The 12,429-nt window shown below is 39.9% G+C and overlaps 1 long non-coding RNA gene across 1 annotated transcript in view; it reads left to right on the forward strand.

The window, feature by feature from the left end:
* Positions 1-11,076: 11,076 nt before the first annotated feature.
* LOC115277282 overlaps positions 11,077-12,429 on the forward strand; it is a 42,685-nt gene continuing 41,332 nt past the window's right edge. The window contains exons 1-2 of the long non-coding RNA XR_003902346.1: positions 11,077-11,191; positions 11,693-11,749. This is a non-coding gene — a long non-coding RNA (uncharacterized LOC115277282). The remainder of the gene's footprint in view (positions 11,192-11,692; positions 11,750-12,429) is intronic.

Below are 12,429 nucleotides of genomic sequence, written 5' to 3' on the forward strand. Positions count from 1 at the left end.
GCTAGCTTTGATATGTGTCCTCTAACAATTATTAGATTTTTTATTTACAAATATTTAGCTCAACATGGCATTCTTAGTTTCTACTCATTGGTGCTTGGGAGGCATTGAAAATTAATCAGAAGGTATGAAAAATGTAACTTCATTTTCTTCCTGTCATCCAAAGGCTTTGCTCAGACTGCAGCTATTTTTCCGACACAAAGGGCACACATAGCTTATTTGTTCCTTTTACCAGCCATGTGTCTTAATAACAAGTACCTATGGCTTAGCTTTCTAAAGAGTCTGAAATAATAGCTTGTGTATGTGTTATCTTATGACTCAAAAGATTAACTGATCGATTAGTCTCAGGACGATTTCACTTGATGAAGTATTTTTTTCCTTTCGTTGACAAGTCACACTTTTCATTTATATTAATATCGGTGTTTTCCTTTCACTTACAAACTTGGTTATTTTCACTGCACCCTGAATTCCTCTAGGAATTCATGGCTCTAGGGAACAGCTAGTCTGCTGGTCTGGGGGGTAGGTGGAACGCAACTCCCTCCCTCGCCCTTTTCTCCCTCCTGCTCCCCCCTCCCCCCCACCACTCCTGGCCTGCCTCCCTCCACCCCTCACCAGCTCCTGGTCCATTCCCTGCTTTATCTTCGTGCCTGTCATCACCTGGTTCCAAGACACCACCTCCCCCTTTCATAGCTACTGTTGCTTGAATTAGTTTTCTATTCCAGGACAGTGATGAGAACTCTGCATACAGTAGATTGTTTAGTCTCCAGAATAATTCTGAGGGGTAAGCCTAGGCATCACATGTTCACAGAGGAGCGGTCCCTGATTCAGGAGTCACAGGATACTGTACTTTCAGTTTCTGATGTTTCCCAGCCAACCTGGGAATAAATATATGTGAGAGGTGGTAAGGAAATATATTAACGTATTGGAGAGCTCGAAATTCATGAAGTGAATGTTAATCACATGTATGCACATCTAACTTATGCCAAATGTAGTCTGCCTTCAAGAACATAGCTCTTCTTTAATATAAATTATGTGCATTTGAACATTGCTAAAAAGGAGATTATCTAATGAGCAAGTAATTACATTCCAGGAAATCATTGTGGATATAACTAAGGTTTTTGGAATTAACTTTTCAGGTCCATTAGTTACCACTCAAAACAATTTAGTTATGGAAAACTCATTGCGCAAGAAATTATGGGTTTCAGTCTACCTAAGTTAAAAAACCAACTTTCAGAATATGTTTCATTATTGTATTTTATTTTATATACATGTAATAATTCCCATATATCTGTCTTAATTCAGTCATCTTATTTTTGCTTTGTCTTAATCACATTGCTAAGTACTTCTTATTTTGGCATATCTTAGCTTGGAAGTTCAGGTTTATATTTCTTATCCTCTTCTGTATTTTTTAACATATATTTATGGATTCAGAAAATTTAATCAAAACATAATTTCTTTATGACAGAATGTGGGATTGAATTTTAAGTGTGGAGAGATTTGGATAATGAGGCATCTGTGGTGTAAAACCTTGAATAGATGTATTTTTAGAAAAAAACTATACCTGAATATATATGTTTTTGAAATGGTTGCATGCAAGGATCATTAATTATATTTAAGCCTAAGAAAATCTTAGAGATCATTTTACTTCTATCCTCTTGTTTTATAGCTAAAGAATGACCTTTTGAATTTAAATGAACTTCCCAATTACGCTAATGCCTGCTCCTTTTCTCCTAGAAGTTGATATTGCAAACCTACTTCAAATTCAGACTAAAGAAACAATAAACAAATCCTTTAATTTCCAGCTTTTACAGGATTTAGTACCAAGCTAATACAGGAGGCAAGAGGAAGGACTTGAGCTTGGTGCCTGGCCTCCTGACTTGGGTGGGTACTCACCAAGATGAAGCTGTTCGAGGGGTGTTGACGGAACTCTTGAGCTAGGGTTGGGGTACAGTGGACTGGAGCAGGAGGTCTCCAGGAGCTAGGTGTTTCTGTAGGCCTTGGAAGTCAGGAGACAGGTTTAACAATGGCTTTCTCCAACAGGACACATCCCCCTTGCTGTTTGGGGAGAGGTGAGTCCACTGGACTGAGGGGAGCATTATGCTGAGAGATTGCCAGGAGGGCGCTCAAGGTGCACCATGCCAGCCCTAGGGGCACAATGTGGGACCGCGGAGGTGGGGGGTTGAAGACAAGGCAAGGGGAGAGGTAGTCTTGATAAAGACACGCAAGACATGTAATGGGAGTGATTTTCAGGATTCATAATTTAGGGAAGGGGTGGTAGGTATAATGGGGCTAAATATTTCAAAAGTGAAACTCTTGAGAGGTGAAAAAAGAGCACATGTTGCCCTGGAAGGAGTTCCTGCGGCAGCGGAGGGAAGCCAGGTTTGGATGACGTTAGGTGACTGCTCTTTGAAGCTGCGCCTGTCAAGATGATCTATCATCTTCCCTGCATCCCTGCTGTTCCTGTCTTAGTTTCTGCCTTTCCTTCCCTTTTCTGGATTATTCACTAGTTTCCCAATTTCCTTCCTTCCGCTCCCATCCTTCTGTTTCAATTCGTGTGTTACCCTGCGGCCAGAGAGATTGTGCCAACGTACAGACGTTTCAGGCTCACCCCATCGCCATCAAAGCGCTTTCCCCTCTTTAGTTGGATTCATCTTTTTCAGACTTTCCATTACATATTTCAGATGCCGTCTACTGTTGCCTCAGGTTCTTTCACCCTCTAGAAACACTTTTCACTTAGTAGCCTCACTGACTCACTAAAAGCACGCCCCTCATCACAGCCTTTCTCCCTCAAGCCAAGCCCCCAACCACAACCACGCCCCTCACCACAGACTTGCCGCTCAAACCACTCCCTCCACCAAGGCCACACCTCTTATCACAGCCACGCCCTAATGACAGCCACGCCTTCTCCTCAGCCAATCTTTCTCATCACAGTCTGGTGCCTTCAATTACGATAACACCCCCCCCCCCCCCCCGCCACAGCCACGCCCCTCACATGACCACGCCCCTCATCTTAGCCACGCCCAGACTATGACAACGCCCCTCACCAGAGCCTAAAGCGCAGAGTTGGAGCTGCCTTAAGTACCATGCCTTCTTGCCTCTTCCTCTTTATTTATGCTAATTTCCTCCACGGCAATTTGCTCAACCTCCACAAATTTATGCATCCACCTCTAGTGTCACCTCTTCTTGGTGACATATCTAAGTTCCCAGAAGCTTTCAGGCTTCTTTATTTATATATCACCCTGAAGATGTTGTGATAGCATGTAAACTGCATTTAGTACATGTTCTAATTTCGCCTTTTCATTCACACTAGAGAACCTCCATAATAGGAACTGTGCATTTGATTTCACCCTCTCCACTTCTCACGGAGCTTCGTGTCCAGGTGGATACCCAATAAATGTTTGCTAACTCAGAGAACGACCTGATCATTGGAAACAGTCAGAGACCCCCTCAAATTCAGTCTTTTTTCACAACCACAGAGCTTCTCAGTACAAAATTGAGCTATAGGGGTTTTTGCTTAATGTTCTGCTTTAATTGTCCTGTGCTCATTATGATGAACTCCCCTGGGGAGGAAGGAGAAGCTGCCATTACTTCCTCATTCTCTAGAACATGACGGCTTAAGGAGACAAGTCAGAATCCATCTGATGACTTTGTTTTTTGTTTTTTAACAATCTGATGAAATGAGTGAGTGCTTTTTCTTCCTTTCAATGTTTGACCAATTTTCTAATTCATTTCCCCCTAAATTTCTCTTCACATGTTATTTTCCATTCAAATCCTATGTGTGATACAATCTATTAGTATTCTCTCCATCTAAACCTACGGAGCACACATCGCCAGAAATCTAGTGTAACTTCTATGAGGTTTTTTGGGTGTATCATAACAAATTACTCCAAATTTAGTGGCTTAAAACAACAAATATTTATTCTTTCATAGTTCTGGAAGTCAGAAGTCCACAATAAAGGTGGTGGCAGGCCACACTCCCTCTGAAAGATCTAGGGGAGAAGGCCCCCTTGCTTCTTCCGGTTTCTGGTGGCTCCTTAGCTCATGGCCGCATTCTTCCAATCTTTGCCTCTGTCTTCACATGGCATTTCTATCCAGTGTGTCTGTGTGGGTACATCTCCTTCCCCTTTCTCAAAGAAGGACATTAGTCCTTGGATTTAGAACCTGCCCTAAATCTAGGATGATTTCATTTTGAGATCTTTAACTGATTACATTTGCAAAGACCCTATCCAAGTAACGTTACATTCTGAAGTTCTGAGTGGACATGAATTTTGGGGAACAATATTCAACCCACTATATATCCACTCATAAGAAACATCCTCAAGGGGTGCCTGGGTGGCTCAGTTGGCTAAGCCTCTGACTTCGGCTCAGGTCAGATCTCATGTTTGTGGGTTTGAGCCCCACGTCAGGCTCTGTGCTGACAGCTCAGAGCCTGGAGCCTGCTTCTGGTTCTGTGTCTCCTTCTCTGTCTAATGCTCTGTCTCTGTCTCAAAAATAAATAAAAACATTAAAAAGAAAAGAAACATCCTCTAATCTCTATCTTCACAGAAGGTAAGCAGGATATTTTTAATAGAAAGAGAACAGAGTCATATAAGGTTGACAAACAATTTATCATCAACCCAGTTTTTAGAAGCTGTAATTAGATGTCGAAGGGCAAAGATCGTTTCTTAAAGCACTGCATTTATATTCAGAATGTACATTTATCTAAATATGACGGAGAGCACAAATCATTATTCTGAAGAGAAGGAAAGATGATTATTTCTCAGGCTGGTGTGGTGGCTCAGCTCCCTGAAGCTGTCAGGAGTCAGGACAGGCTCTTTCTCTTTCACTGTTCCATCCTGGGGTGTTACTCTTATCCATGTGACTCAGGACAGCTCATCACATGCCTCCATTCCAGTTTTCATGGAGAAAAAAGGGTAATGACAAGACTACACTTCCAAGCATTCTTACACATCACTTTGCTCATTACATCTAGTCAGAAGTGCATCACGTGGCCCTATACATAGAGCTGCGAAGAGAGCTAGAATATAGAGGGTTTGTTTTGAAGTCGTGTGTTCAGCTAAACATCAGGACTCCCTCCCTAAGAAAGAGAAATAAAGAACAGATTTTGCAGGGTAATTAGCATGCAAAATCACCCTCTGCAAAACCTTAGCTACCATGTGCTTAAGCATATATCTTAACACACTTGCAATGTCTGCACAATTTTCTGTAGAACTTTTGATTAATTCCTATGTTTTTTAACATACAGTTTCTGTGCTTCTATAACTTTATCCAAAAAAGACTCATCATTTATTGTATGACTATCACATGCCAAACATTCTTGTAGTCAATATACATTTATTGGGCACCTACTGCTCATCAGGTATTGAAAATTTAGAGGGAGGGAGGCAAACCACAAGAGAATCTTAAGTACAGAGAACAAACTGAGGGTGGATGGGGGGTAGGGGAGAAGGAAAATGGGTGATGGGCATTGAGGAGGGCTCTTGTTGGGATGAGCACTGGGTGTTGTATGGAAGCCAATTTGACAATAAATTATATTTAACAAAAATAAAACTTAGTGGTGATAAAGATGGATGGAGTCCTTGTCCTTCTGAAGAAACATGATCTCTAGTGGGTGGAGAAGTAATCACTTAAAGACAAATAAGCAAATTCAATAAAATCGTATGGTGATAAATATTTTTGAGAAAATAGAGTGTTATATAGACAGTGTTTTGTGATGAGTTTATTTTAAAGAAGACAGGTAGGCTACCTTGAAGTTTTTCAGCAACTGTGAAATAAAGATGGTATTTTTTCTATTTACATTTTTGAAGTAACAATGGAGTAACATCCTCTCATTTTCTACATGAGCAAATTGCCCAAGGTCATACACCTGGTAAAGCCATTGTCTGAATTTAGAGGCTGATTCTGGACCCAGTTCTCTGCCTTGCCACTAGCCTACATTTCCTCAACTGACTCTCTAGAGTATTTCCACTTCAACTTGTAAAATACATACTTCTGCAATAGCATTTTAAGATGAAGTAATAAGCTAATGATTTTATCCAGCTCTGTAATTTTCACATTTCATTGAGCTATACTTCAAAATTGGTTTCCAAAGTGTAGACATGAAGGGCGCCTGGGTGGCTCAGTTGGTTAAGCATCTGGCTTCGACTCAGGTCATGATCTCATGGTTCGTGGGTTCAAGCCCCACGTCGGGCTCTGTGCTGACAGCTAGCTGAGAGCCTGGAGCCTGGTTCAAATTCTGTATCTCCCTCTCTCTCTTACCCTACCCTGCTCTCACTGTCTTTTTCTGTCTCTAAAAAAAAAGTGTAGACATGAGCAGTGACAGACTTACTGGGATTATAAGTCGCAGGACCTTGCCATTCGGGGATCAGTTAGAAGATAATGGGTGCTATACTTGCTGAATAAAAGATGCCGGGTGGGCGGGGGGAAGTACATGACAGTAGTCTCCAAACATGAAGGGAGGTCACATGAAAGAGCTGAGATTGTTTTTTTTTGACACCACAGCACCAGAATCTCAATCAAGGGGTAGAAGTTAAAACCTTACAGTATTTACTATATGGCAGGGACTCTATGTACATTAACTAAATTAATTCTCATGACAATAGTACAAGCAGATATTATTATTATCCAGAGCTTACCAAGGAGGTGACTAAGCCTAGGTAGGTTATTTTATCTGCCCAAGATTAAAAGGGAGAGCTGAAGTTCCCACTTGTCATCTGGCATTATCATCCATCCCTAAAACACAGTGTTATCCTGCTCTGGGTTGAAAGATTAGCTCCTTAGACAAATGTGGCTCTGATTAATTCAATATGGGGTGCGTTGTGATAAAAAAAATTCTCTCTATCCTAAGATGGGAGGATGGAGGGCATTAGTATGTGGTGAAGAGGTTGGTTAATCTCTTTCTTATTCTCTTTGGACAGATTGCATATCCACTCAGACTGAAGCCATAGTCAACTAAAGAGTAAAATCCAAAAATATCAGTGTGTTGGCTACATCTTACATCACTTAGTAAAGTATTATTAATGAGAGACAAAATCCAATCCAAGATGCCCAGTAAACTGTTAATAAATTAAGGGAATTTTGCCTATTCTCCTGAACATGAGGGTCCTTGGGCAATTTGGTTATGTATAGCCATGCATCTTATGTTTCTGCAGAATATGGATTTTCTGGAGCCCTTCATTCTTAAGATAAATTTTGCTTGAAAATTCAATAATATAAGAGTCTAAAACATGGAACAACTGTTATTAGCAGTAACTAGATGAATCTCGAGGCCATTGCCCCCACACCACAGCTGTCACCAGACTCCTCTTGCTAGGAAACCTGACCATATCTAACATTGTTTCTTGCATCCATTTCCTCATACCAAGATTTTCAAGTGGAAAGTGAGAAGAAAGGAAGAATTTGCTAGGAAACCAGCCCCAGAGCTGACTATGCTCCAAGAATATTTTAATAAGACTTCTCTCATTACTGTTAATACTTAGAGTCCTCACAGATGCTATCAGCCAACAGCCAAACTAAGGAGCTGTTTTTTCACAAAATCTTCGAGGCTCTGGAACAATGTCCCCTAATTTCTTAGACTCTACTGCAAGCCCTATTGCCAAGTAGCATCTCCCAAAAGAAACAGGCAAAGAAGGTGTAATCATACTGCCATTCCTAAGGGTCACTCTGAATGTAACATATAAAATGTTTCTCAAGTTCACCACCTAGAGTAGTTGGATTGGATAACCAAGACATCAAGGAAGTTAGTCAATAAATAGATGTACGGGAGATTAGCTTGTTTTGTCTAGCATAGAACCCAATATGCTATAATCTGGAAAACAATATATGGTGCTTTCCTTTCCCTAGTTCATTATATTGGGAATTTTATTACATTTACACTATTTTCCTTCTACCATTATTTACCATGTGTGTTTGAAGTGGTTAAGGCTATCATTTTTTCTAGAGAGTATAAGAGCATAGGGAATCTCACCTCAATGGAAATACATCTAGGAGGTTTGAATTTATATTCCCTCCAGACAAACCAATTGAATATGCTTCTAGATTACCTCTCTCTCTTTTTTTTATATGTAGTTTATTGTCAAGTTTTTTTTCCCATTTAACACCCAGTGCTCTTCCCCACAAGTGCCCTCCTCCATGACCATCACTCCCCCTTCCCTTTTCCCCTCCCCCTTCAGCCCTCAGTTTGTTTTCAGTATTCAAGAGTCTCTCATGATTTGCTTCCCTCCCTCTCCCTAACTCTTTCCCCCCTTTCCCTTCCTCATGGTCCTCTGTTAGGTTTCTCCTGTTAGACCTATGAGTGAAAACATGTGGTATCTGTCCTTCTCTGCCTGACTTATTTCACTTAGCATGACACCCTTGAGGTCCATCTACTTTGCTATGAATAGCCAGATTTCATTCTTTCTCATTGCCACGTAGTTTTCCACTGTATATATAAACCACATCTTCTTGATCCATTCATCAGTTTCCATGATTTGGCTATTGTTGAAGGTGCTGCAGTGAATATTGCGGTACATGTGCCCTTAGGCATCAGCACTTCTGCATTTCTTGGGTAAATCCCCAGCAGTGCTATTGCTGGGTGACACACACACACAAAAGGAGAGTTCTATCAATAGTTTTTTGAGGAGTCTCCACACTGTTTTCCAGAGCGGCTGCACCAGTTTACATTTCCACCAACAGTATAGGAGGGTGCCCATCTCTCCACACCCTCACCAGCATCTATAGTCTCTTGATTTGTTCATTTTAACCACTCTGACTGGTGTGAGGTGGTATCTCAGTGTGGTTTTGGTTTGTATTTTCCTGATGATGAATGACGCTGAGCATCATCTACAGAAATGATGCTCAGGATTGCCTCTCTTTGAAGCTATGCATGTGTTTGGATAATAATTATATGGAAGCAATATTTGGGACAAAGTGTGTGCGTGCATGTGTGTGTGTGTGTGTGTGTGAGAGAGAGAGAGAGAGAGAGAGAGAGAGAGACAGAGAGACAGAGAGACAGAGAGAGAGAGATTGAAAATGCAGGGGAAAATGTGGTTTTCTGATCATTGGTTCCCCAACATCCAGAGTTTTGGGGAACTTTTCCACCCTTCATTTACATGGTATCAGAGGTATATTACTATAATAGCAAGATCTCCTTTCTATATTGGATTCGGTCTATGAGCCAGATTTGATCTATGCTGGGCCAGTTAGAAATACCTCCCTAGATATCTAGAACCATCTCTCCAGGAATTTGCACTTGCAATATGTAAATTCAAGAAGGCTAGGGAGTTATCTTTCCCATCATGGAAGCTAGATAAATGAGGGAAGCCATTGTAAGTGGGTAAAGAGACAGAGTGGAGCGGAGATGAGGAACTGGGAATCTTTGTTTCTCATTCTTCCTGAATCCCAACAGTTTTCTTGTCTCAGGGTTCAGCGAAATACTTCTATCTTCTTATAATGGCCTCCTTTGTTTTTGGTGTGCATTAGCTTCAGCTATATTCTGTTGCAAGTAACTAAAGCAATCTTAATTGGAAATGTCAACCTACAGATTTCTTAAGATGTTAGCTCTTTGTTGGTAATGACTGTCTGTCTCATAAACCTATTAGGAAAGAGAATCCCCATGGACTTCTTTTAATGAAAATTTTTGTAATTCCCCTCTTAGAAGATTTTGTTTGAGGGATGGATGTGCCGGTGAGTTGGGGATGGATTTTTTTGCTATGTTTTAAGTCTCTCTAGTGTTTGGTTATAGATTTCTATGTTTTTGAAATTCATTTGTTGTGGGGCATGGAGATTCGAATAACTTTTCCTTCTGTGCAAGAACATATCCCTGGTCCTGTTCCCTTCTTCTCTCTTTTCCTTCTAAATAAGGGAAGCAGTGCTCATTTTCACTGTTTCAACTACTCACAACATTCTGATGCCCACTTCTACTTAGCCTGTATTTTGAGTACTATATTTTCAGTTCTACTACCCACATTGGAAATGTACTGTAGCTTAATTTCTCTTTTCCACACATTCAAGCCTCCACACCAAGACAGTTCCTCTACATTTGCTGCTTTTTTGAGTCAAAATCCATACTATCCTCCTAGTTTCGCCAACACAAAGACTGGGAGTTCCGTTTGTGGTTCAGTCTTATCTGCTCCCCATGGCTCACTGTTAAGTTCCATGGTTTTCTGTCGCTTGTTCTTGTACTTGCTCTGTCAGGACATTTTAGAGCTTATCCTGTTGTTCTCTCTTTTTAGGTAATTGAGGCAAGGTCAGGTACATATTTTTGCATATCTTTTGGGGCTCACCCTTAGAATGTAACACAGAGATGTGAACATAATCAACATTCAATATGCATACTTATGAGATATTTCACTTAGAAATCAGTCTAATAAAATATCCCTGATAGAAAACTACCAAAGAAAAGGATTTTTAAAAAACTTAAAAAAAGTTTTTTAATGTATTTATGTTTGAGAGAGAGAGAGAAAGAGAGGCAGAGTACACATGGTGGAGAGACAGAAAGAGAGGGAGACAGAATTTGAAGCAGGCTTCAAGCTCTGAACTCTCAGCATGGAGCTTGAACTCACTAACCATTGAGATCGTGACCTGAGTTGAAGTCAGACGCTTAACCAACTGAGCCACCCAGGTGCCCTGGACAAGGATTTTTAAATGCAGCCAGACTCTATTAGTGGTAAATAAAAAGATATAACATAAATACAAATAAAAATGTGATTCCATGTTTTAATTTAAAATGATAAAAGGAAATTCAACCAATGACAAATATTAAAATAGTTGTAATATCAAAAGTGAACCTGCAGACACATTTCCAAAGAATGTGCAAAATAAGTCAGTTATTTAAATGTATTTGATTCAGCAAAAGAGATACAATTTTTCATCTTTAGAAACACCAGTGAGCACTTCCAGAACAATACCTAGACTCAGAAGACAGGTCCATTTTAAACATCACCCTCTAGCATACTCTTTCAGTAACTGATGGGGAGAGGCTTCAGAACTAGCTCAGTCCTTCTGGTGTCACAGTGAGATTAAGAATTCTACTTCCCACGTCAGGGCTTTCAAGCCACAGCAGGTTGGAATCACTTACTAATGTGCTTGTTAAATACAGAGAGTCCTGAGCCCCTCTCTGGAATTGGGTCTATGCTGATAAAGGACTTCTGACCATTCTTATGCACATGAAATTTTGAGGAACGCTGTTCTACCAAAGACTGTTGACATCAGCCAGGTTAGTTTCCACACACAGTAAGAGAATGACTTGAAAACTTAAGATAATCATCTACAGTTCTCTCAACTGTTCTTGGACTCAGCCTCCTCAGATGCAAAGGAGCCTGAAGGGCCACGGAGAGATGTATGGTGCCTCCATGAATCTAGATGCTCAGGGTGCAAATGTAGGGCCACACATTTGCAGAAGCTCCAAAGGATTAGTGATCTTCAGTTTCACTCCTGTGCAGAGAAAGCTACACTGAGTTGTTAAACTCATTACTGATATATGTCTTAGTACTGTCCAACAGAGCTTAAAATTTTAATGAAAGTAAATCTCCCTAATGACTGCTCTAGTGTTTTTATGTGTATGTTCCACTAATTTATCAGTTGGTTTTCTTAAAGAAAAAGTAGTTTAATTACCCATAACAACACTATGTCATTTCAGAAACTTTAGAATACATTTCTTTCTTTATATTTTAGTATGTGCTTTTAAAATTTTTGGGGTTTTTTTCTTGTATATTAGGAAAACAAATGGGCGAAGAGCAGAAAGATGGATTGCAAGCTGTAATTTAATCTCAAGGTACTGATAATATCATAAACATCATCACTATGTACAGATTGAATTACAACTGTGTAATCAATCCCTCTCCCTATCTATTATCTGCCACACAGAACAAATGATGGCAGGGGGTCTAACTCAGAAAATGTATCCAGCAACAAGACTGACAAATGCATGGAAAGTACTTTGGAAACTTCCCAAAATGGAAGGACCACTTACTGCTAAAAATAAATGAATTTATGGCTTTTCATATTACTATTGGGGCTAAACCCATTAGTTTTCTTTATGAAGACAAAGTAAGAACTTCAGAATGGATCCTCCTAGAACTATTACTTTAATGAAATAATGTCTAAACTTGACATTCTGTGAAGCTTTGAAACTAACACTCAGTACTTTGCTTAAAGAGGGCCATGCAATCTGGCATTTTCTCCTGTCACATATGCCTAAACCACATAAAAAACAAATGATCCTTTGTTTTATAGAGTGAATCAAAATTAGATATTATCTTTGAATCATGGCTTATAAGTTATTAAAAGCCCTTACGGGCTTTAGCCTATTACAAGATTTTTGAAAATGTTAATTTGCAAATAATAGTGTAGGCATCTTATATACAACAATGTGGAAACAAAGAGAATGTACTCCTGTAGGTAAGGACAGGTACATAGATATATTACATCCAGGTCTAAAAGTCAGTTTCTGAA

Source organism: Suricata suricatta, chromosome 14, assembly GCF_006229205.1.
Source record: "Suricata suricatta isolate VVHF042 chromosome 14, meerkat_22Aug2017_6uvM2_HiC, whole genome shotgun sequence".
Lineage (NCBI taxonomy): Eukaryota > Metazoa > Chordata > Mammalia > Carnivora > Herpestidae > Suricata > Suricata suricatta.